This window comes from Felis catus, chromosome A3 (genome assembly GCF_018350175.1).
Source record: "Felis catus isolate Fca126 chromosome A3, F.catus_Fca126_mat1.0, whole genome shotgun sequence".
Lineage (NCBI taxonomy): Eukaryota > Metazoa > Chordata > Mammalia > Carnivora > Felidae > Felis > Felis catus.
In genome coordinates this window covers 58,204,061-58,231,322 of record NC_058370.1, presented here as the reverse complement: position 1 = coordinate 58,231,322, position 27,262 = coordinate 58,204,061, and positions in this window count along the sequence as shown.

Here is a 27,262-nt window from a genome sequence, read left to right as displayed (position 1 = left end):
AGGGTCAGCCAGCATGGGGCTGCCCGGCCACTGGCTGCAGAGGCAGGAGACCTGACGACTGTCATCATGTTTAAGCCAATTCTAACTGGGATTTCTGTTCCTTTATTCCTAAAGCATCCTGACAGAAGAGGGTCCTTCTGAAATCCTCGCTGCTGTTGGCCATTGGACAACATTTTCCTTCTTCGATCCAACCTGTCCTCTCCAGCAAGCGAGCAAAGTTCAGTTGATTTGAGACCAGTAAGCAGGTGGTGGCTTCCAGTTTTCCTTTCCTTTCTTGAAAATATATTCACTACTTGGAGCTTAAGATTTTTCATGTGTTTTCTTTTCTGAAGAAGGGTATTTATTTTTAATGCACTGAGCAGAGGAGTAAGGCCCAGAATTACTTTCTTTGAGTGAAACTTCACTCTCGGAACTTTCTCCTTTATACCAAAATCAGGTGGTCCAGTTGTGATCCTATCTGTTGAGAGACCTAAATAAAACAGGATCAGCCTGGATGCTGTAGAATAGCACAAACTGACATGTCCCCAGAGGCCGGTGGCAGGTGGGGTAAGGCCTCATGGTGAGAATGAGCTGGCGTGGATGTGCTGAGGACCATGGCACCCCCAGAGAGCACAACATTTAGAGAAGGCAGCACTCCTGCCCGATGGCAGCCCCATCGTTCCAGGCAAGGTTGTGCCTGGCTGGGCATTCTGGACTGCCCTGGGCCTGCTGATGTTCAGACACGGAACCCCAGACATGTTCCAATCAGTGAAGGGCCCCACAATTCTTTTTTCCCTCCATCTGAATAATGTTTTCATAATGCAACTTATGCTTGCTTTCATTGAAACTAATGCAGCCTGTGCTTGTTCTGTGGGTTGCCTCTGAGGTTGGGTCAGACAAAATCCCCAAGGCTTTTTTCCTCCAGCTACCTTCAAGATGGCCTGTCCCATCCTGTACATAAAGAAAGGGAGAGGAAAAAAACATAACTGCCCTTCTAACATCTAACTGTATGCAGGCCTATTTCATAGTAAAATCATTTAATGATTATTCAAATGATAAATTTTTTTATGCATGTACATTATTTCTTATTTTGAATTTGTGTTAGATGTATGTGCCAGAGAAAGACGATCGAATTAACGGCACTGACACCTTGTAACTCTAAATATGGACACAATAGTGAGGTTTTTATGTTTGCCCGGGTGGTCTTTAATGTAGGATTTGGTAAATTCCGTCTTGTTAGGTTAGGCCCATAATCCTAACTTACAAAAATTTTTCCTTCTTCTGAGCCTGTCATCCACTAAATTAACTATCATTTTGTGTCATCTGCATGTTTGAGGAATACATACGTTCTTTTGGTTTTGAGGCAGACCCTAAAACAGATTTGCTTAGGGGAACGTCAAGGGTAGAGCTCTGTGAGATACCAGCAGAAGCCCCTTCCCCACTGTTTAGTTGATAAAAATCCATCTGAGAAGGTCCTCATCTCTTTAACTTGTCCAGAAGGAAGAAATAAGAGGCTTAATCCATTATCTCCCTGCATGGACAGAACAGAAAAAGAAAAAAGTTGTGTTAAGAATGACATACTATATTGATAAAAAGTCAATTCATTGAGGTTTAACCATTATAAACACGCACAAACCTAAAAAGAGGGTCCCACAACATATGCAACAAAAACTGATGGAATTGAAGGGAAGAGTAGTTTTACAATATAGTTGGAGTTTTTAATAGTACACTTTTGATAATGGATGGAACAACTAAATAGAAGATCAGTAAGGGAACAAAGGACTTAACACTATTAAACTAGACCTAATAAACATAAACAGAACACTCCACCCAAGAACAGCAGCATACACATTCTTCTCCAGGGTATATGGAACATACTCCAAGATAGGCCATACGTTAAGCCATAAAATGAGTTTCAATAAATTCATGAATATTGAAATTATGTAAAATGTCTTCCCCAGCTACAACTTATAGTTACAAATACCGAAATAAAAAAAAAAGATCCCAAATCAATTACCTAACTTTACACCTTAAGGAAATAGGAACAGAAGAGCAATCCAAACCCAAAGCTGGCAGAAAGAAAAAAATAGTGTAGATAAATAGAAAAACAATAGGGAGAATCAATGAAATCTAAAGTTGGTTTTTGGAAAGATCAACAAAACTGACAATTCTTTAACTGAACTGACCAAGAAAAGAGAGCAGACTCAAATACTGAGTCATTACTGAGCAGACTCAGTAATGTAGTAGATACATTACTCCAGCCCTTATAGAAATAAAAGGATTGTAAGAGTGTACAATGAACAATTGTATGTCAAAAATTAAATAGTTTAGACAAAATGGACAAATTCCTAGATACACACAAGCCACCAACACTGGCTCAAGAAGAAACAGAAAATCTAAACAGACATAAAATAAAGAGATTTAATCAGTAATCAAAATCTCCCAACAAAGAAAAGACCAGGACCAGAAGTCTTCTTTGGTGAATTCTACAAATCATTTAAGGAGGAATTAACACGAACCCTTATTAAACTATTCCAAAAAATGGAAGACTAGGGATAAGTCTTTAATGCATTCTATGAGGCCACTGTTACTCTGATACAAAAACCCTATAAATACATATAAATTATAAGAAAAAGGCCTCCAGGCCAATGTTCATTGTAAATATAGATGTGAACATCCTCAACAAAATACTAGCATACCAAATCCAGCAGCAAATTAAAAGGATTGTAGATCACAATAAAATGGGATTTATCTAGGAACACAAGTGGTTCAACATATGAAAATTAATCGATGCACCTGGGTGGCTCAGTTGGTTAAGCATATGACTTCGGCTCAGGTCATGATCTCATGGTTTGTGAGTTCAAGCCCTGGATCAGGCTCTGTGCTGACAGCTCAGAGCCTGGAGCCTACTTTGGATTCTGTGTCTCCCTCTCTCTGCCCTCCCACCCCTTGTGCTCTGTCTATATCTCTCAAAAATAAATAAACACTAAAAAATTTTTTTTAACATATGAAAATTAATCAGTGTAGTACATCACATTAATAGAATAAGGGAGAAAAAACACATGATCATCTCAATTGATGCAGAAAAATAATTGGACAGATTCCAACACCCTTTTATGATAAAAATGCTTAACAAACTGGCAATAGAAGGGAACTACCTTAACATGATACAGGGCATTTATGAAAAACCTACAGCTAACCTTTACTCAATGGTGAAAGATTGTAAGTTTTTCTCCTAAAATCAGGAACAAGACAAGAATGACCACTTTTGACACTTTTATTCAACATGGTCCTGGAAGTTCTAGCCAGAGCAATCAGGCAAGAAAAAGAAATAGAAGACCTCATGCCAGTTTACCTTTTTCCCCCCTACTTAAGCAATTTGATTTTTCTGTCTGGAATCCTGTAAGATGTTGTTTTTGTCCATGGTGTTCAGGTGTTTTACCAGGATATGCTTGTACATGTATCTTTTCTAAGCAGCCTTCCCTGTGACTCACTGAATCTTCTCATTGCAAATATTCAAATATTTTTCCAGTTCAAGGAAATGATTCTCCACTGTTCATATGTTGTCTTTCTCTCTCCTGCTCTTTTTTTCCCCCCCTTCAAGGACTACTATCCTAGACCTGTCCTCCAGGTGTCTTTTCTTTCCCTTCCTGACTTCCACCCTTCTGTATTTGGGTCCCATTTTTTGACCTGTTTCTTTTATTTGATTTTCCTCAGCACCATTGGTAGCTCACATGCCCAATATCTCAACAGCAGCTATAACAGTGACTCCTGAAAATTGTCTACTCAATTTTTGGCTTGAGAATATTTTTTTAAGTTCTAAGGTATCTTCCTTTCCTTTCCTTTCCTTTCCTTTCCTTTCCTTTCCTTTCCTTTCCTTTCCTTTCCTCTCCTCTCCTCTCCTCTCCTCTCCTCTCCTCTCCTCTCCTCTCCTCTCCTCTCCTCTCCTCTCCTCTCCTCTCCTCTTTCTTTCTTTCTTTCTTTCTTTCTTTCTTTCTTTCTTTCTTTCTTTCTTTCTTTCTTTCTTTCTTTCTTTCCTTCCTTCCTTCCTTCCTTCCTTCCTTCCTTCCTTCCTTCCTTCTTCCTGCATTGTTCCTGAAAACCTTGAATCACTCATTTCTTTTTTTGTCCAAGGGGTAACATAGTGTAGTGGTTAAAAGTGTGGGCTCTGGAGCCAGAAAAACTGCCTGCATTCAAATTCTAGCTCAGCCTCTTACCATCCATGCAACCTTTGGCAAGTTACTTAACCTTTTTGTGCCTCCATTTCCCCATATGTAAAATAGATTTAATAATGATGGAGTTGTTATGCCAAAAGCTATAGATTGTTTATAATCTCAATATTGTGCATCTTACTCTATGACCACAAGATCCATCTTTCTAGGTGATTCTCTTCCTATCACAATCCTGATTATCCTTTGGGCTCATTTGTCTTCGTTCCCCTTGAAGCTCCTACCCAGCTTCATGACTTGTGTAGGGAGTTACACTTGCATATAACTTTCATTCCCTTGCTCCCTCTCATTTTTAACTTGCTTCACAAAAGCACAACTATGGTTATATGAAACTCTCCTCCCTTGCACCTATGCATTTGACCATAGATCCAGAAAAAACACATATGCAAACTGATTGGTGTCCTTTTAAATTCTATACACAGACCTCTGTGGGCCCTGCCTACTGCCCACTGCCTGGCCCTGCCTACTGAAGGCCCTCCTTAACTCCTTCTCCACCTTAACTTCTCACTTCTGGCATAATCATCCATAGCAGGGAAGCTTTCAGTTGAAGCTGGTGAATTAAATACCATGGTTTGTAATAGAGTTCAATTCTGGAGCTCTTCTAGTGTGCTTGGCAATTTGATCTTGCCACCAAATCCTGAAAGGGCCTGAGGTTAGCAGAGTGCTTAACTCATCTGGGTGCTTGATTGTTTAATTTGAACAAGAAAATATATTCTGAAAATCTCTGTGCTTAACAACATTTTTGACCGGATCACTCCTGGTCATGCTCTGGGCTTCAAGCAGCACATGGTGATGGGTCCTAGTGTCAGCCTCTGCATTGCATAGTTTTCATGGAAAGGTTTCAAGAGACTTATGTGGGGAGGAAAACTGACAGATGGTGCCCTGCCTTACTAGGAAGAAAGATAAAAAGTTTAAAAGTAAGTGACTTCTGCTATACAAATGCTCTAGTGAGTGGGATGTGTTCACCAAATCCAGGAAATAGAATTTGGGGGTGGAATATTTCTCCCACTCTCTCTGGGAAAGGAAAGTCAAGGCTTGAAATATCTAGACTTCTTAGAACTATGAGGTCATGCTCACTGACAAATGTACTTTTATAATGTTTTTTTCCTTTGTATTCCTTACTGTTTCTCAGAATTCCTCTACCAGCAGGCCACTCCCAGTTGGAAGGGGATTCCCTGTGTATTAAACAGACTTCAGTGTCCCAGAAGTGGTACCTGAGGAAAGCAACAGCTAGACCACCTTGGGCAAAATTTTACACAGACTTATGAAAGTTAGGCAGGTTTCCAAGGGCCATCCCAGGGGGACTTACTGGGCACAGCGACCTGACTGGTTGGAGCTGGTTCTGCCGAATGAGCCCTGTGTAGTGAGCAAAAGCTTATAGCTTCAAAGCAGCCTTATGCAAGGAGAAACCAGCTTGTTGAACTGACACAGGGGTAGTGTCATGGTGGAGCCCTCTCCCATTTTAGTTGTTACCACTGGCGGGATACTTTGCACCTCACAAAGGATTGTTTATTTGGGTGGTTGAGAAGGTAGAATTGTGTGTACATCTGGGGGCTGCTGTAGCCTGATGCATCTATTGACCCTCGCCAGGATCTCTCAGGCTTAAGTCCAAACTCAGTGAGTAGGAATCAAATGTAGAGAAGATCAATGTCTGCCAACAACTCCCAGTAGCCAGATCCCAATATGCCCAAGTGACAGAAATGGGAACTGCAGCAGGGTATCAGGAGGGGAATAGGAAGAAATCCTTCTCCTTTTTTTGGACATTTGCTAGAAGAGAAGAATTCCATTCTGGGCTGTTCGAGCACTGGACTCTTAGGAGGCTAGTTAAACCTAGGCTTATTCAACGCTTGAGTGGCTTAAAAAACATACTTGTCAGAGTCCAATGCACTTGTTAGGTAATCCCAGTGTGCAGTCAGAGATGAGAGCAGCCAGGCTCCAGGCATGGTGAGAGATGTCTTTCCAGCCCAGTGGGCACTGTTGGTAGGAAGACCAGACATGGGCAAGAGGTGGATGCTGTTGGCCCTCTTCCTTTCTGTTGTTCATTTTATACCCCAACTCTGCATGGACAAAGTGGCTTTAAGAGTAGTAACACCCTTCCCTCATCCTCATTGTCCTGCTCTAGATATTTGAAGAGAAGTTAGGATCTTTCAGAACATGGGCGCCTGGGTGGCTCAGTCGATTAAACATCCGACTTCGGCTCAGGTCATGACCTCGCGGTTCGTGAGTTCGAGCCCCGCATCAGGCTCTGTGCTGACTGCTCAGAGCCTGGAGCCTGTTTCAGATTCTGTGTCTCCCTCTCTCTCTCTGACCCTCCCCCATTCATGCTCTGTCTCTTTCTGTCTCAAAAATAAATAAACGTTAAAAAAAAAAAAAAAAAAGAACAGATACAAGAACCCAGGATGACTTTCTGGCACCAAATAAGGGAGAAAAGGTGGAAACAGAGACTTACAATGCTTGAGGTCATTTGTCAAATTCTCTCTACCCACTGAAGGCTGTGCACCAATGGGAGCCTCCCTCCCCTGTCACTTATGGCCTCCTCTGTGGAGGTGGAGGGTGAATGGCAGGACTGTTTTTGAAGCAGAGGTCCTCTTCCTGGAAATATGAGGTCGGAGAAAGGAGATTGCTGTGCCTCCCACCCCCAGCATTACTGTTGTACTTTAATGAACATACAAATACATATAAGGACTATATTTGGCTCATTCCTACACTGATCTTTTCATAAGGCATGACAGTCTCCACGGACTGTTCAAAGGTTTATTGTACCCAAGGGAGGACACGTGTGGGAGCACATGCATCCCATATACACTCATATAGCTTTATCACAATAGGTGCCAAATGTTAAGGCCTCAGGTGACTTACCCACCTTGCTCATTGCCTGGCCAATTGGCCTTTGTAACTAGGAAAGAGCTAAAGCAGTTTAGAAAGAAGGGTGAATTTGGAAGATGACTCCAAAGTCTTTCCCACACACTCCCACCAAGCACCTACTTCCTCTTCTAAGCCAAACAGCAGCAGAGCTGGAGTTAGCAAGTTGGGAAAGGCTGTGGTTCCTCAGGATTTTGCCTCATTGGGCAGGATAAGAGTCTGGGGACTAGGGCCAAGAGCCTTGGGCAAGGAGAGAGTTGATGGGTGAAGATCCTGGGTTCCCTAGGGACAATGATGGCTAAGTGAGAGTCTGGGGAGGTCCTTTTAGTCTCCCTGGCCGAGTCCTTTTCTGGGGTGGATTGGGCATTTGAGACACTGAGGCTTGTAGAGTAAGAGGCTTTGCAGCTGAAAAATACCAGTACTAAATTTCATAGGAATTGTGTTAAGCACTTATATTGCCTGAGTAATTGTCATAACAACCCTATAAAAGAGGTTCAATTTATTTCATTTTGCAAAGGAGGGAAGTAAGGGACAGAAAAGTTCAATGATTTGCTCAAGGTCATACAGCTAGCACTTGGCAGAGTGGGGATCCCAGTTTGGTTTCTAACCACCATGCCATGCTGTCCTTCATGGTTTCTCTGTGATTTACTTATTATATGCTGCTGGAACTACTAGCCACTCATCAAAGACAAAAAAAAAAAAAAAAAAAGAACTCTTCCTTGGGGTGCCTTGGTGGCTCAGTCACTTAAGCATTTGACTCTTGATTTTGACTCAGGTCATAATCTCATGGTTTGTGGGATTGAGGCCCACACTGGGCTCTGTGTTGAATTTACTGAGCCTGCTTGGGATTCTCTCTCCCTCTCTCTCTGCCCCTCTCCTGCTCATGTGTTCTCTTTCTCTCTTTCCCTATCTCTCTCTCTCTCAAAATAAATAAATAAACTTTAAAAAGAAAGGAAAAGAAAAGAAAATCAACTCCTTCCTTACTCTATATTCATATAGAAACTCCAGATAAATTAAATGCTAAATGTAAAAATAATGAAATCAAAGATTATGAAAACAAATTTAAGCAACTATGTTTTACCCTTGGGATGGGGGAGAATTTTTAAGTCAAGACAATAAATCTGGAAAGTATATTAGAAATGACAGATGTATTTGATTGCATATAGTTTTCCAAATGGCAAATTATACTATCAGTGAAGTCAACAGGATAATGAGAAAATGGATGTGTATTGGGGGGTGGGTGGATATTTTCAATGCACCCTGAAAGATTGTTAAAAAAATCTTTTTAAATTTAGGAAAAAAACAGTGAACAAGTAGGAAAATGGGCAAGATATGTGAATAGACAATTCATAAGAAAACACAAATCAAGAGGCCGGCAAATTGTAAAAATTTATTAGCAGTTAGGGAAATGCAAATTAGGATAATGTGATTATAAAAAATTAACAAGAGTTACATCCATTACTGACATATATTAGGAAAAATATCTCATATACTATTGGTGGAAAATGAATTGTGCAGACTTTTGAGAAAACAAATCTAGCAACAAGTACTAAGCTAAAAAATATGACATAACTTTCTTCCCAGCAGTCTTACTCCTAAGACTCTACCTTATGGATATAAAAGCACCAACATGTAATGATTAATGTACAAAAAATTGTGCCAAAAATTAGACACAAGACCAATGCCCATGATTGGAGAATGCTCAAATAACTCTGTTCCTCCAAATAAAGGATATCATGCAGCCCATGAAAACATGAGTTACACTATACTAGTGGCCAGAAGAGAGTGTTATGATGTATTCTTTTTTTCCCTTTTTTTTCCTTTGGAAATATTTACAGACTTTCTGGAAAGTTGCAAAGTCATACAAAGAATTCCTATATTTCCCTTCACTCAGATTCCCCAGTTAATTTTTTACCACATTGTTTTTTTCTCTCTTTCTTTCTCTGGGTAGATATAGATAATTTTTCATGATTCTTCTTTTTGCCTAACTATTTCACTATGTGTTTTGTAAAAATGGGGACATTCTCTTACAAGTAGCAAAGTTAGGAAATGAACATTGGTATTGTTATTATTTATTCTGCAACCATCTGTACCACTGATGCTCTTTATAGGAAAAAGGAAAAAAATTTCTAGGATACCATCCAGAATCAACCCAACTTAGGATCCATATTGCATTTACCTGTCATGTCTCTTTAATCTTCTCCAATCTGTGACGCTTCCTCAGTCCTTCATTGTCTCTCTTGACCTTAACATTTTTGAAGAGTACAGATGAGCTATATCATGGAATGTCCTCAATTTGGGTTTTCTGACGTTTCCTCATACATCAAAGATACAGGTCTTGCATCTTTGGTGGGAATATCACAAATGGGGTGATAACTGTTTTGAGTGACATGATGTGTGAATTGTGTTTTTTTAGTACATTCGTGAAGTTATAAAATTGTCATCACTATTTAAATTGAAATATTTTCATCAACCCAATGAGAAACCCTGTACTTATTTAACCACCACCCAAATCACTCCCATGCCTCTAACTCTAGGCAGCTACTAATCTACTTTATGTCATTACAGATTTGCTTATTCTGGACATTCCACATAAACTAAATCATATAACATGTGGTCCTTTGTGTGTCTGGCTCCTTTTACTTGGCATATTTTCAAGGACCATCCACTGGTAGTATGTATCAATACTTTCTTCCTTCTTTTGCATTGAATGGATATGTCACATTTTATTTATCTATTCATCTACTGATGGAAATTTGAGTGAGTTCCACTTTTTGGCTATTATCAATAATGCTGCTGTAAAAACATATGTATGAGTTTTTGTGTGGACATATATTTTCCTTTTTCTTGGGTATATACCTAAAAGTGGATCATTCTGGGTCATAAGGTAACTTGATGTTTAAAACAATTGCATTAGTCAGGGGTCTCCAGAGAAACAGAAACTAATAGGATGTACATACATAGAGAAAGAGATTTACTATTGTGGAGACTTGCAAGCACTAATCTACAGTGTGGGCTGTAGGCTAGAGACCCAGGAAGCCAATGGTGCAGATGAAGTCTGAAGGCAGTCAACTGGAGACTTCTCTGCTGCTTAGGGAGGCTGATCTTTAATTCTATTTAGGCTTTCATCTGATTGGATGAGGCCCACCCACATTAAGGAGAATAATCTGCTTTACCCATTTAATGTTAATCTCATCTAAAAACTTCAGAAACACCCTGAATAATGTTTGACCAGTTATCTGTGCAGCCTGTGGCCCAGCCTAGTTGACACACAAATTTAATCATCACAGTGTTGTATTCCTAAGTGATAAAACCAAGTTTCGGAGAAAGGTGTGTAATATGAACCTACGTTTATAATACAATGACCAAAATATTTATCTATAGATAAACCAGTTCCAAGAAAGGTATGCAGGGATTACACCAGTTACTAACATTTGTTGATGCAGTGGGTGCATACAAGCAAAAAGTATGAAGACTATATTTATAAAAGGCATTTACAGAGAAGAAGTATGCATTCCACGTATGTACAATTTTATGTATGTGTGTGCATTCATATACAGATAATGAAAAGTTGGTTACTAAAAAGTTAATGATGTTTATATGCAAATAACAAATTTTTACTTTCTCCCTTTTAATTTTTTGAGTTTAAAAATGTTTAAGTGATGTTAAAAACTTTTTTATAAATTAAAAATATGTTTTGAGTGTATATTATTTACATAATGTAAAAAATCATGGGGCGCCTGGGTGGCTCAGTCAGTTAAGCATCTGACTCCTGGTTTCGGCTCAGGTCATGATCTCATGATTCTTAAGTTCTATCCCTGTGTCGGGCTCTGTGCTGACAGCATGGAGCCTGCTTGGGATTTTCTCTCTCCCTCTCTCTCTGCCTCTCCCCAGCTCACACTGTCTCTTTCTCTCTCAAAATTAATAAATAAAAATGTAAAAAAAATTAAAAGAAAACACATTTAATTGTAAAAATAATTAAGAGAAATTGAGGTGATGTCTCAGACCCTTCAATAATTTGGCATTTTCATCTACATGCCCCAATACTGCCGAATATGCAATGCCCTAACCTACTTGCCACACCAGCGTGGTTCAGAGACTGTTGGCAATCCCACATGTTTCTGATGCCTTGAGTGCAATCAACAGCTTCTATCACAACTATCTTGTTTGCTGGAAATTAGGGCTTATAGCATTATTTCATGTGAGATGGGAGAGCAAGATATCTTTGACCAGGTGAGGATGGTCCCTACAGTCTCGCATGGCCATGGCCTACTGTCCTGGAAGCAGAGCAAGTGTATTTTCCCTTTGTTTTGCCTTGATTTAACTGGATGCTTTGGGAAGTCTCAACAAGCACTGTGGCATTGGATGTCCTGATTCCTGACACAGACCCAATGTTATTAACATGCTGTTCTAGGTGTGAAATGACAGTATTTGGTCAACAAGTCTGTACTTCGGCTGTGCCTGGTTTGGAACCACTCCTAACAGGCTGCACTGAACTGAAACTGAGCTGGTTTCAGGTAGCAGGCGATGCTTTATGGGTCACTGTTATGGACTGAAGTATGTCCCTTGAAATTCGTATGTTGAAACTCTAATCCCCAAGTGACTGTATTTGCAAATAGGGCCTTTGGGAGGTAATTAAGTTTAAAAGAGGTCATAGGGGTAGGGAGCTAATCCAATAGAATTGGTGTTCCTAGAAGAAGAGGAAGAAATCTCTCTCTCTCTTTCCTCCCCCTCTTTCTACTCCCCCCCTCCCTCTCTCCCTACATGTGCACAGAAAAGAGGCCATTTGAGCACAGAGCAAGAAGGCAGGAAGAGAGTTCTCACCAGAAACTAAACTTGATAGAGCCTCAGTCTTAGAGTTTCCAGTCTCAAAAGCTGTGAGAGAATGAATTTCTGTTGTTTAAGCCACCCAGTCTGTGGTCCTATTATGGCCCAAGCTGACTAACACATCACTTTCTTTCTGTCCTCGCTCCCAGCCCTTCCCCCCACTCTTTGGCTGATACTGCTCTTTATTCCATTTCTCATTTCCAAGGCCATTGTCAATGAATATGTAGCTTTCAAAGATATACTTTAATGTGAAATTTGGCCCTCTCCATCTTATTACTGTATCCAGAATTTATTACAAAGCGTTTTCTCTTCTATAAGGATCCCTCCCCCATCTATGTTTCTTTTTTCCTTCAACGTGGTTGTACTGTCCATGGAAGGGGTTGTTTACCTAGTCTGATTTCCTCTGGGCACACAGAAATTCGCTTTATTTTTTTATTTTTTAAAATTTCAAACAATATAGTTTTATGTCCAAAATGCCCATTATTTTCAGAAATGTTTGTTCCTCATTTACAGGTCTTTTTAAACTTTCTTTTATTACTTTTGCTTTGTTTACATTTTTACTGTTTCTCTCCAAATACTGAACACACAACTTTATTTTCTTCCATCATAAATCAAGGGACAATGAAAAATAGAAATTTTATTATCATTCTTCACTATCACTATCATTCATTATCATTATCAATAGTTAAGTATTTAAATATGTAAGTTTGGAAAACAATATTCTTCTAACTGAAAGAGAATAGTAACAACTTCTCTGACTACTTTTTTTTCCCTAAATATAATTTACCATCAAGTTAGCTAACACACAGTGTATACCATGTGCTCTTGGTTTCGGTAGTAGATTCCCATGATTCATTGCTTACACACAACACCAAGTGCTCATTCCAACAAGTGGGCACACAGAAATTTACAACTGAAACAAGGGCTGGGCCAGATAGTGTACAATCATTGTTTATTTCATGTATGGTGTTTGATTTTCCTGAAGTTAATAATTGCATGTTTTCATTTGCTTAGATTTATGTGGGCTTACCATTAATATTTCTTTTGTTATAAGATCCATTTTAGATCTATCAATTTATATTCCAGATGGTGAAACATGAAACGACTTACAAAACCGTTTTGTTTTTCTTGGGACCTCCCTCTTGGAATTCTCCAATCTCCTGCTCTAGTCTGAGTTGGTTGCTTTCCAGGACTACTGCATCGTTACCAGTACCATCCTGAGTCCAAGACCAAGGGGGACCCATGACCCAAGTCCTATGCTTTGAAGATCCTTCTCCAGGAATTTGGCTCCCACGGAGTGAGGAGTCTCTAAGATAAAGGCGTCAGGCCATCCAGAAACATGTTCCTCCTTGCAGACCACACCCTGGGGACCTTGGATCCTGGAATTCCCTGGATTGCTCCAAGTCTTCTTCCAGGACCTGTGGGAACCTCTTCTCTGAGTCTGCTATCCTGAATGTGGACCTTGGTCTGTGTGTGTGTGTGTGTGTGTGTGTGTGTGTGTGTGTGTGAGATAGAGAGAGAGAGAGAGAGAGAGAGAGAGAGAGAGAGCCAGCCAGCCAGAGACAGAGAGACAGAGATGTGACTAGGGGCATCTATTGGGGGTGCTGCTGCTGGCCTAGAGAGTGGACAGAACTTCTTGACTGTTGACCTTGCATGCAAGGTCCCTTGTGGTGCTGAACAGAGCCTCCAGTGAGAGAAGGAAGGGATGGGCTAGAGGCTAGCTCTCCTCTCAAGTCTTCACATTCCAGCCTACAACTCCAAGTGGGAATTCAACACCCCTCCTCCTTCCAGAAGGTATGCTGATGAATTTGCTAAAGTAGGAGTATATATATTTCACTGAACTATTTGTTGCTTGAGTCATATCTTTAAATGTTTCAGTTTAAAGTATGTAGGCCTCCATTTGTATCTTGCCCTGGGCCCTCCAATGTTAAAGGTGGGCCAAGATGTCTTCATGGGAAGACTTCTTTGCAGCTTTCTTAAGATAAGCCCCCTATTTGCTGGTTCACATGATTACCCATTAGCTTTCACTGGGTAACAAACCACCTCAAAACTGGATGACTCAAACAACCTAAATTTTGTTTATTTCTGATGATTTCATGGGTTAGCTGGGTGGTTCTTCTTGTCTGGGCTGGCTCAGCTGAGGCTCCTGTGTCTGCAGCCTCAGCTGGAATGACAGTGGTGGCTGGTGCCTTTCTCTACATGGCTCCACATCCTCCAGCAGGCCAGCCTGGGCTTGTTCACATAGTAGTGCAAGAGTTCCCAGTGTGACAACAGAAGCTGCAAGGCTTCTTGAGAACTATGTGTGAAAATCACTTGTTATTTCTGCCGCATCCTACTGGTCAAAACAAGTCACAAGGCCAGCCTGGTTTCAAGAGTGGGGACACAGACAGAAGGGGCTACAAAGGATTCATAGTGGGGTTTTTTGTTTGTTTGTTTTGTTTTGCAATCTGCCATAGCACATCTTCATCTTTTTCTTTATTTATTCCTTAGTTCTATAGGAGCACAAATTCCAGTAGTTTCTTCAGAAAGGTGCATGAGAAGTAAATGTTTTGAGTCCTTTCATATCTAAAACTAACAATGTGGTTTAGTGTTAGGACTGGCACACTCAAAAGTCTTAGTGTGGGGACTGAGCATACCAGAAAGACCAACAGTGTGCTATGGGGCCCAGGCTTTGTGTCATGCCTGAAAGGACTGGAGGCAGGGGCCCAAGATCCATCACGTGAACTGATACGCCCATGTAATGGACCCTCTGTAAAAACTGGACAGTGAGGCTCAGGTGAACCCCCTAGTTAGACTTACTTCATGTGTGTCATCATACATTGTCCCTGGGAGAATAATGTTCCCTGACTCCATGGGGAGATGCTGTTTTGTACTTTTTCTGGACCTTGCCTGATATACTTTTCCCCTTGGCTGATGTTAATCTGTAGCCTTTCCCTGTAATAAACTGTAATTAAGGATAGCAGCTTTCAGTGAGTTCTGAGTCCTTCCAGTGAATTGTAGAACCTGAGGATAGTTTTAGGAATCCCTCAAACTTGCAATTGGTATCAGAGGTGAGGGAGGTCTTGAGTGGATTGTGTCCACTAATTTGGTAGTTGGATATATTCTTCCAGTTTCTCAAGAAATCTTCTTGTTTGCTGATAATTCTTTTCTCTCAATATCCTATTCTTGTGATATGTACTTGTAGGGTAGATTCATTTCTCCAAGGACATTCTAGGGTTGGTTTGTTTTCTCTCTATTCCCTGTTTCTTCTCCTTTAAATTTTCTGTGAATTTGTTTGTCTCTTTTGGTTCCTCTTTTTGATGGTGAGCACTTTCCTGAAATGTCTAATGATTCATCACTATCCATTCATGTTTAAAAATGAGGCATGAAATAGCAATTAGAAGTTTCATATCCTGTGCAGGCCTTGTGGGTTGGGGCTTCATTAGGGTGATCAGATAGTTGGCCTTTCCATAGAAGGATCCCCAAATATGGAAATATGTTTTCTGGGGATTTGAGATGTGTTAAATTTTTACAAACCCCCTGACTTCTTATGGTAGAAGTGATATAGGAAACAATTTTTTCTGGGTCAGATTACATTTCATTTTTCCTATCTTTGGCCACAAATTTTTACTGCTCTTAGCATCCTGTAATCTGGTACCTCCATGGTTCAGTTTGCTCAGAGAATATACCTCTTTCTATTGTGAGTGGGGTTGGAGGTGGGCACAGAAATGTGGAGGGAGGGTAGTCACCTTGCTGCTTGAAATGGAGGAAAGGGTCTGTCATTCTTCGTAAAATGCACTCAATTCAACCCTTACATATACCTCCCCAGTGGCTTTGTCTGTATCTTGTCTCCTCAACAGGCCTCATCCAGTCATGGTGTTTATTGGGATTATTTTAGATATCAACATTAGGTCAAGTGTTGTCAGAGAGAAAAGACCAAGTCCCTGTCTTTAAGAAAGTTAGCATCTTACGGAAAAGGATAATTGCATGCAAATAGCTAAAATACCAGGTGTATGTCCTATGCTATAGAGGAGAAATAAATATGAAGTTGTGGGAGTCACAGAGAGGACAGAGTGCTTCCAGCATTCCACCAAGGAAAGTTTCCTGGAAGAAGTAAGATCTGGCTGTATTTTGAAGGGTGAGTTGGATTTCAATAGGCAGAGATGGGCATGAGGCAGGGAGTGAGGAATGCAAGGAGAAGGAAGCCTACTAGTCTCTTTCCATGTATTTTATCACCTGGATCATCAGCTTTGTGTTGCTGTTGCCATGGTGAGCAGCTCTGTCTTTGGTACATGCTGAGTGTTTACATGAGGGCTGGAGGGGGCTCTAAGAGAGGGCTTCAGGACTGACTCCCAGAACAATTCTACATAACTGTCTTCTGCTCACCTGATCAGAAGAAACACCTGATCAGAAACACCCTGGTAACCAATGTGTTAATGGCTTGTTATGTAGTTTGATCTGCAAACTACCCCTACTGCGGCTATCTCTCAACACCCACAAAGCTGGTGAGTGACCCCTGGAATGATTTTCTGGGAAAAAACCCCCCAAATGTCTCTATGGTCATGCTTGCCAGTAGCAATAGCAGAAACTACCAGCTCTGCCATCCTTTGGCCTCCGGAACCATGAGGAAATGCATCTAACTGATGGTACCTGGTTTGTGTCTGGAGCCCTAGCAGCAAGGGCTTTTAGATCTTCAGTACAGGAAGGCAGGAATGGGCACCAAATGTCATCTTATCATGTCTTCCACATATATTAAAAATAATGTGATTTACCCTGGGCCTCTGGAATTCCATTAACAGTGTTTCTTGCAATATCCACTTCAGCCTATAAAGCATATTTGTGGCAACATCTAGATGATGATGATGGTTATTTACCTGGACTGATCTCTAAGCAGAATGCCAAGGCTTTCCATATTACCTGTTTGGTCTTGAACAATAGATTATTTTGTTGTTCATAGAGACTAGAAGTCCTCTCTGAAAGTTTGGCTCAGGGACAGGGAGACGATGCCTCTAGAATTTGTGGCAACTGTACTGGGGGCCAACCTTGGGGTGGGAGGGCAGCACATGTTGGAGACATACTCAAGATACAGCTTTGGTGGCATTTGTTCAGAAGAATGAACCAACCACGTGTCAGAGATTCCTCCAACATGCCATGCTATTCCTTCTGCCTTGAAGAGCAGCTTCTTCCCCTCTGTACACAACTCTTCACTCTTTAAAGCTCAATGTGTCTGGAAAGCCCAAGCATCCCACTGAGAAGGTAAGTCTTGGCAAACCAAACAGGGGTTGGGGTTTGCTTGATCCAGTGTCCCCTTGCTATTTTCCTCTTTTGTCCTCCTTGAAGGGCTGGAAAGTGGTATTACCAGGGGAAATGGTGGGTTCCCACAGAGGGGGATGTTCTTTCCACGATGGTCTCTAGTTAGATTAGCCACTGGGGAAAGTAGATGGGAGGGATCACCAGGGTGTTCAGGCTGACTTTTTTGCTATTGGTCTAGCCCAGCTCAGAAGTTGCTTGAGGGCTGGCTTTCCTTAGGCAGGCAGGCCAGCAGGGCGGCTGAGACCACCCAGGGTCTGAATAAAGGAAAACCATCTCCAAGGTCATCTTAAAGGTGATGCCCCTCACTTGACAGAGGGAGGAACTGAAGCACAGAAAGGTTGTGACTTATGTTCAAAATTATTTATTACGTTCTGCAGAGCAAGAGCTAGAATCCAAGGCTTTGCCTTCTTCTTTTCTCCTCCCAGTGCTTGGATTAAAAGTATATTGCTTTTAATTGATGAGACAGTAAGGAAACTGGCTTTTATTTATTTTACCATAAAGCCAATTTGTAGAAGCCGATGCTGTCACCTTGGGCTTTGCATGCCTAGAGGTAGTACAGATCCACCCAGACACTCCCCAAGTTCCTGGCATGTTGGTATCTTCGAAGGCAGAATTGCTGGTTGTGTGTTTTGTAGGTGAGAAGGTCAGAATCCAGGGAGGCTAAGTGATCTGTCAAAGGACATATAGCAAAGCAGGATTGGTGCACAGTCTCTGAGCTTCTACCTTCTCTCCCTGGTCACAGGTACTTGACCACTCCTCTTCTGGACGTAAGGCTTCCCAAAAGAATAGCCAATATTTTCTTTGGAAAGCCTGGGTCAATGGCCTTCTTCATAGTGTCCTGGGGGAGTCTGTGAACTGACTTCAGGGTCTAAGGAATTTAGGGGCCTCTGAGCCAGTGGTCAGGCAATGGGTTGGCCCTCAGCAACATTTCCCAGGACCTCCTCCTTCAGACTGTTCCCTGGAGCTAGGAACTAACCGTGGCCACCTGGACTCTGGTTAGCGGCATTTCATAACGTGTTTCTGTTTTGTGTAGAGTAAACCACATGCTGTTTCTCAACCAGGCAGAGAAGTTCTGGCATTGCTTCTTTGTAAGCAAAGTAGTGTTAGGCAACCCTGTGTTGAAACACAGTGCAGCTCCTAAAACAAACCCTGGGGGTTCTGGCTTTTGACCTGAAGGCTCAGCCCTTCATATGCCATCAGTGCAGACCATCCTGAGTTTGAACACCAAGAGGTGTCAGTGTAGAGAAAATAGGTAGGCCATGCCACTTACTGGGGAGGGACCTTGGTCAAATCACCTCACACCCTCTGAGTCTGTTTACACGTCTTTAAAACAGGGCTGAAAGTACACAACCTGATGAATGTTAGACAACTAAATGAAATAATATCTTCAAAGCACCTACCTCTGCCTGCTCTAACTTCCAACTGAGTTTCCTGGTCCCCACCCCATGGGGCCCAGTGCGAGGTTAAGCTACCACAAAGCAGAATCAGCCAAGGTGTCTCATGCTGGATTAGGGTGGAGAGGGGGTGTATCACCCAAACCAGTCAACTACAAGCCAACTGAGATTAATCCACAGGAGAAAGAGGAGAATTGTTCATGCTGTCGCTTCCCCTTCCTGCTGTGAACAATTCTAGAATGAAAGTAGTCACCTGGGCAGTTAAGAGGCCTTGTGGTAAAACCCAAGGCTGGATCTGGAAGTCAGGGACAAGGTTATTTCTAGTTCTGTGGCTTGGCAAGGTCTCTTGTATCAGCCGGAGTCGCATCAGGAAGCAGATTCACCCCATGTGTCTCTACAGTGTTCTTTTCCAAGGTGTGGGCAGAGTAGGGGGCCACAGGGGTGTTTGAGGCAGCCAGGGACTGGCCACAGTGGAAGCTGCCCATCCTTCAGAGGTGCAAGGAGAGAAAAGGGTTTTTCCTGAGCCAAGTGAGAGTGAGATGCCCTCTGCCTCCTCCCACCTTCTGATATCCTGCGAGGGCCTTCTGAGGGCTGAAGAGAGGCCTGCATGGTGCGGTGTGTGGGGCTGAGCCTCCAGGCCCGGAGCAGGACAGCGTGAGTGTGTCTGCGTGTGTGTGCATGTGCATGTGAGCATGCATGATGGAAAGTTCCAAGTTCATCCCTGAACAGCTCTGAACTTCACCTATAAAAACAGAGGGTGGGGCACACCTGGGTGGCTCAGTCGGTTAAGCATCTGACTTCGGCTCAGGTCATGATCTCACAGTTCGTGAGCTCCGCATCAGGCTCTGTGCTGACAGCTTGAAGCCTGGAGCCTGCTTCAGATTCTGTGTCTCCTTCTCTCTCTGCCTTTCCCTGCTCACACTCTGTCTCTCTCTCTCTCTCTCTCTCTCTCTCTCTCTCTCTCTCAAAAATAAATAAGCATTAAAAAAAAATTAAAAAAAACAGAGAGTGGTGCCTGGGTGGCTCAGTCAATTAAGTGTTCGACTTCAGCTCAGGTCATGATCTCATAGTTCATGGGTTCAAGCCCCATGTCAGGCTCTGTGCTGACAGTTCAGAGCCTGGAGCCTGCTTCGGATCCTGTGTCTCCCTCTCTCTCTGCCCCTCCCTGGCTCGTGCTCTGTCTCTCTCTGTCTCTCAAGAATAAATAAATGTTTTAAAAACAATTTTTTTTTTAATGGAGAAACAATCCCCACCCTGCCTACCACTCAGCTTGATTCTGTCAGCTCCCAAGCAGAGCTTCTCAAGCTTGTGAGGTAGGGCACCTCTGCCCAGAGTTGAGGTAGGGAAGCGGTAGGGAGAATATAGCCCTAAGGATGAAGCATGAAATGCATTTGTCTTCTCCCATGTTAGCTTAGAAATTAGTATGAACATTTGAATCCAATAGCATAATATAATCTCCATTTGTTTTCATTACAAATGATATTTTAAATTATTTACTTGAGTACACTTGGCCCTCTGGGAAAATAAATCATATTTGGATTATGGCTTCATGACACCCCATCTCTCCCAACCTAGAGTTTTTCCAGGTATAGCAGCCCGGACCCAGGGAGCCACAGTCCCAGGGCCCTGCTGCTGGTTCTTTCTGGAAAGTGGGACTCTGAACAACCACCCGTGTCCTGCTCTGGGTTACATCGGTGAACACCTGGCAAGGCCTCCTCCTCCATGTTAATCAAGGTTAGAAGGCCTGTGACAGTGCTCAGGTGGCCCACATATGTCAACTTCAAGCACTTCCTAGCGGTGGGAAGCTCTGAGAGAGCAAGAGCTGGACTCCAAGGTTTGGGGGAATCCCACCCTGTCTGGAAAAGATGGAGGTGAGGCTCGTTTGTCCTACCAGGGAAACGGAATTAAAAAGAAACTCTCCCAACCCAGAAGATCTCCCGACAAAGACAGAAGAGAAAGAAAGCAATTTTATAGGTAAATAAGCATCAAACCACAATGTGATGTGCAGCACAAGTGATCTGCTAAGAGACCGCAAAGCAGAAAGAAATCTCAACTGCTTACACTGCCAGACGGGTACAACCTGTTATATACATGTCCTCAAGATACACTGGTCAGTACCACTTGTCACACATAGTTCATCCTCAATTTACCCGGTAAACAAAGTCACTGCCCGTGTTAGTTCACTGATTTTTTTTTAAGTTTATTTATTTATTTTGAGAGAGACAGAGAGAGAGCATAAGTGGGGCAGGGACAGAGAAAGGGAGACAGAGGATCCGAAACAGGCCCTGTGCTGACACCAGAGAGCTTGATGCGAGGCTCAAACTCACAAACTGTGAGATCATGACCTGAACTGAAGTCATACGCTCAACCAGCAGAGCCACCCAGGTGCTCTTAGTTCACTGATTTTATACAAAGGAAAGATAAACTTCTCCTGGCTTTATGACAGGAAGTACTCTTGCAGCTTGGAGCCAGGCACCTGCTGATGTTATGCTCCTGGTTTTCCCAGAGAAACTGAGAGGGTATTTCCTTTGATGTTTACATTTCAAAGAAATGGCTCTCAGGTCCTGGAGAAAGACATGCCTGGGTTATAAATCTGGCAAGAGGCTTCTTTAGGTTCTAAGAAAGATTTACATACATTTCAAAGAAAGAACTTATATGTTTTCTAAGGTAAATGCTTTAAGAAAAGAGAAGGGAGAAATTCTCTTCCCTTATTTTCAACAAGAATTCAACAAAAATACAAATTCCTTTAGGATTTGTATTTTCCTGGGAAACAAATAGTGAGTTTCAAGGTGTGGGACCCCACTGCCCAGTCAGCCGGGCCTTTTCTCTTGCACACTGAGGGGACCTCAGAGTGTGATTTAGACTACAGTGAAGTGGACAGCCAGGGCAATGCAGGACTTTGCAGAGGGGCAGCAGGGGAGGACTCAGTCTTTCATGGGGTTCTTTGTGCCTAATGAAGTGGCTGAGGCTTGGGAGATGCGGGGCTAAGACTAATTAGATAGTCACATTCGGTTTCTGAAAACTCAGAGCTAACATTTCTAGAACTTTTATTTATGTATGTATGTATGTATGTATGTATGTATGTATGTATGTATTTATGGAGAGAGAGAGAGAGAGAGAGAGAGAGAGAGAGAGAGAGGCAGGGAGACAGAGAGAGAAAGAATCCCAAGCAGGCTCCACACTACCAACACAGAGCCCGACTCAGGGCTGGAACTCATGAACCAGGACACCATGACCTGAGCAGAAATCAAGAGTTGGATGCTTAACTGACTGAGCCACCCAGGCGCCCCTCAGGGTTAATATTTCCAAAGTCAGTCAAACCTGGTGGAACTCAGAAAACCCACATTTTCCATTACAAATGTGCATGTCACAGGCTGAAACCCCTCTTAGCAAGAGGGATTTGGACCAAGCTGATGTTTGACAGAGGTGCTCAGGGGGTTATATTATCCAGGTGAGAAGACAGTGCTCATAGCCCAGAGAGCCGTCGAGACCCTGGATCCCACTGGTTTGAGTCTCCCACACTACAGGACACTGGCATGCACTGGACCTGGCTCCGTCCCAGCTGAGAAGCTCAGGCCGCCCTCTGAAACCACCTGCTTTCCTCATGCTCTTGAATGTTGCAGGTGCAGCGAGTTCAACTGGAAGCTCAGTGGCTGGAGTAGGGCTTGGCCTAAACCTGGGAGGAGGGAAACCTGTTTTTAGTCTGCAATCCCTTCTTTTTCCATTCTCTTCCTCTGCCCTCAGGCAACACCTTTGCTTCCTTCTGGAAAAGACACTCTCATTTGTCTCCCCTCCCCACATCTTGTTCCTTTCAAATGGGTCTTTTGTCCTTTCTCCCTAGAGAGGAGAGAGAGGAAAAGGACACGTGTGTGCACACACACACACACACACACACGGGTAGTGGCATGAGACTGACTCCTTCAATGCTTTCCTTGTGGCTCTAGGACAGTTTATTTTTTCTCACATATGGTCCAAGAGCTACATCAGACTCACCCGGACAGGGTAAAAATGCAGATTCTTAGGCCTTGTACACTTCCAGACCTCGAAACTCTGGGGGTGGGGATCAGTCCAGAATCTGCATGTCCAACTAGCCTCCCCACACTGCCAGGTGCTTGAGAAAGGGGCTCCTCCAGAGACAGCGTGCCCTGGGGAAAGGGTGCGTCCTCTGAGTCGGAAAGGCAGCACTGCCCCTTACTCTGTGAATGACCTTGGCCAAACCACCTAACCTCCCTCTGTCAAAGAGAGATGACACTGCTCAGCAGTGTGGGGACAGTTACGTGAGAAAACGTAGGTGGAAAGGGTCTTAAAACTGCAAAGGACCAGCAGCAGTATAATATAGTACTCTTGCTACTTGGGAATCTTCCTGGCCTTTAAGCATCCTCAGGTTTGCAAAATACTGAGTCCTCTAAAGCGTCAGACTCTGTGGTCCTACTGGCTGGGTCTACTGCCAAGGCTTCCTTCTAAAGATGTTCAGAGGAGGGGCGCCTGGGTGGCTTAGGTGGCTAAGTGTCTGATTCTTGATCTCAGCTAAGGTCATGATCTCACAGTTTGTGAGATCGCGCCCCTTGTGAAGCTCTGGGTTGACAGCGGGCAGCCTGCTTGGGATTCTCTCTCTCCCCCTCTCCTGCTCACATGCTCGCTCTCTCTCTCTCTCAAAATAAACAAATAAACTTAAAAAACTAAAAGTGTTCAGAGGAGATTTCAAAGGGAATTGTAGAACCAACCTGCTCTGCTTGGCAAAATGCACCATTCTCCCTCCCCCTTGTCTGTGCATGCTCTGATCCTTGAGCTACTCCCTGGCATCATCCACACCTTGTCCAGGTAGGAGGGAGCCGCATCCGCTTCCTCCACTAGGGGCGCCACGGAGGCCTCAGTGCCCAGGCTCCTCCCGCACAGCTGCCTAAGTGCCCCAGGGTCTCATTTAATGTCCAAAAGACCAAGTTACATAACAGGAGGAAGTAAAATGCACGACCATGCACTCATAGATCCTGCTTTAAGATCTTCACAGTAGGATTCTAGACTTGTTGAGGGCAGTGGGCTGGGTTGAATATTGTCATTTCTGTTAATGCTTAGTGCAATGCTAACTTGACACTCAATAAATTCTTGTTGGGTTGAAGAGTTTCTAGTACTCTGGTTTTTCAGATCTGGCCCTGTGGGAAACTACTAAAATGAATTTTTTAATAGTAATGGAAAAGTTGCTGAGAATTTACTGTAAGTACTTACTACTGTCAGATACCAAAGCCAAGTGGGTTAATTATCTCCTTTAATCCTCCCAATGATTTATAATTTACTGATGAGGAAATGGAAGCTCATAGGTGCTAAATCAAGTGCCCAAAGTCACACAGCTGTCGGTAAAGGGGCTGACATTTTTACCCAACCAAAGTGGGTCTGCTCCTGGATGAGTTATGCACAGAGACTACACCAGGTGGAGTTGCCTCACAAGGTTGTCTTTATTTGCAGCAAATAAGGAGATCATGGGGAAGAATTTCCAAATCTGGTAAGCAGGCTCTTTTTATTAGAGCTAAGGTTGGATATTCCAGGAGAAGGATTTTAACATTATAATGAGGCTGAGGTAACTGTCCAGCATTTTCTGATTAATTGTTCAAGCACAGTTGTCCTCAAATGGTTCTTTACCTGTTCCAGAAATTCATTAGTTAGATGAAATGAATGGCAGAAATTGAGATGAAATTGACAGGCAGAAGCTTCTAGGAGTTTCTTGAGTTCAGGGGTCAATCCTGAGTTCAGGGGGTCAACGAGTGTCTGCAAGCATGCTATGAAGGCTCACATATGAGCTGTGTCTTTCCACAACCTCAGCTTTACTCGATCATAAAGCAAGATTAACACAATTGTCAAGCAGGTTCAGGATCACTACACATTGAACTTGGCTTCATACATGCCACACAAAGTGAAGCACAATACCAAGTCACACAACAAGCAAGATACAACAAGGGGTAAGAAGTTAACAAAGCCAATGCAAAGTCAGTCTGTGAGCACACAGATGAGATGCAGACTCTGTTGGGTCCAGGTTAGCTCTTGGTGCTTACCGCTTATCATGTTCAAGCAGTGGAGGATCTGTTATGTTCAGAGATCAGTCAGGCAGAGCCTTCAAGGGCCTTTTTGTTGTGGTCAGACATGAAAGGGTCAGCTTCTGGAGAATCTGACAGTTCCTGTCTTGGGCCTTTGCAGGTCTCTTTTGGTTCTGCTGGTTATCAGTTCTGGGTGTCCTCAGCCTGTGCTGGTTTTGGTGATATCTGGTCTTAGCTATAACACCCTTGGCTGCTTAGGTCACTGCTTGACATGAGTCATTGCTTGACATGAGTGACTCCATTTTGCTCTCTATGAGGGGTCTTACCGCCGACAGGATCAAATGCAAGTTAGTCCCTTCCCCTGAGTCTTTCCCCCCTGAAGTAATAAATAGCCCTTTATGAAATACAAATGCTGTATTAATGGCTGTTACCCTCATTCCTAATCCTTCCAGAAGAATTATGGTAAGAAGGAAGGTGGCATTTCATAGGCAGTAGTGCCTTCTGTGTATGGCTTTGTTTTTCTTTATTTGGGGTTTATTTTTTTAAAACCATTTTCAAAGAACATTCACCAACTCCATGTGATATGATCCCCACATCAGCTTGGTGAGCTATTCAGTAGAGTATTACTGCATCTTCTTTGAGAAAGGAGGCTCAGAGTGACTGTGATTTGCCCAAGGACAATGGGCTGAGAAATGACAGAGTTGGCTCTGGAACGGGTTGCTTGCTGCTCACTCCTGTTCCAGTAAAGACAAAGGGAGCCATAATGCAGAGGGGCTCTTGCAAGGGTGGGGGTTGAGCTTGGGTGGACCTGTGGTCACTAGGTCTCAGATTGGGGGCTCAGGAGGTGGTAGCAAAAAGCTTTAGTCTCCTACTTGATAACAGTAATGGTGTTTGAAGTATGTATTGACTGATAAAAAAGAGATAAATACAAAAGCCACCAACGCTTTCAATGAATTTTTATTTTATGGATCAACAATAGAATCTCTATACCCTGGGAAAATGGTAACTTATGAACATAAGAATATAATTAACCGTCTCTCCTGATAACTCCTAAGGATTCCAGAGCCTCTTGCAATTCCTATTTTCCCCATCCTTGCCCACTTCTCCTCTATAACCCTCCTCCCAAGCTTGCAAGGAAAACTTCAGAGGAAGACTCATTTTAGGTCCACCTGCCAAGGTGTTGGGAATGAGGGCCTTCTGTGGACCACCCTGGAGAAAGACTTCTCAGAATAGAGCTTCCATTGCTGGCTATCTCACCTGAAGGGCAAGTTTAGCAGTGGGAATCAGCATCTGATGGAGCTGTTACAATGACCCAGAGCAGGGATAGGGTGGGATTTGCGTAGGTGGTCCTGTGCCTGAAACACTAGGGGCAAAGGCCTAGATGAGGGGACTTTGCATAGGGTGCAGGTAGGTTTGGGAGGGGTTGAGGTATTCAAATGCTTTTTAAAGAAGTGTTTTTTCAATTTTTGCCTTCCATAGCCTTCAGTGATCAGAAAATGATGGGGGCTTCCAATGCTAATTACCCACCCATGTTCCACGCACCCTTCCTACAGGGTGATACATGAAGTGTAACTAACCCATTCTTGCCTCTGTAGAGAATAAGCAAGGTAAGATTTTTCTTCTCTCTGGTACAGGCAGGCAGGCCGAGCCTTTGGATTTTGAATTCTGGCCTCTCTTATTGTGGCAGGTAAACCAATATTTTGTATCCTGTTGTGCAGAACATAACCTTGTGAAAATAAATGGAAAACTATCCAAATGGGAGCAGCAAACACTATGTATTTAGAGCTGGGTCTAGCAAGGGAGTTAGCCACCATCACTTGATTTTTGCAGAGACTGGAAGGCAGGCGGAGGAGTGGGAAAGCTTTCTGGTAGAAATAGGGGAGGTTTTGGGTGTGCCCTGATTGGAGATATTTGTCATGGGGAACCTGAAGGTGAATTTACTGGAAGCTGGGCATCCTCTGTGATGGTTTAGGGGCGTGTATTTGGCTTTCTTGGCTGGTCCTAAATTAGAAGTGTGTGGGAGAGGAGAACAAATATTAGCACAGCTGTCATTTACCAATCAAGTCCTGGCCTTAAACGTCTGACCATTGTTTGTATATTCAATCTCTCACTCCTTTCCCCCTCAGGGGATTTGAGTCCATTGCAGGAATAGCCTGGATTGATCCAGATGAGGGTGGGATGGGAGAGCAAGTGTAGAGCTCAGTGAGATTTGCGTTGAAGAAAAAGTGTGTTTCAATGGAAAATTATGCATCATCTATAGGTTGACATTTAGCATTGGATTATCAGAGTCTAACCCTCTTCATCACCTAGGAGTCATTCTGCAGCTCTTTGTTAATTGTAGGGAGCTGATAGATACGTAAATCATGTCCTGTCTGGAAGAGATTTAATTGGCTTCCCCCTACTTCCTTGGAAAAACCAAATTTGCCTCTATTATATATATATAATATTTTATATTTATATTTTTTATATTTATATTTTATATTTTTATTTTTATATTTTTTATAATATATATATTGTGTATATATATATATACATATATATTTTTTTTTTTTTTTTAAGTGGGTCCCTTCAGTTTCTCTGTCTCACAGAGAACAGAGCAGGGTGTCCTTGAGAGAGTGATGAGGGCCTTTGGTGCTGGGATTGTCTGCGGAGA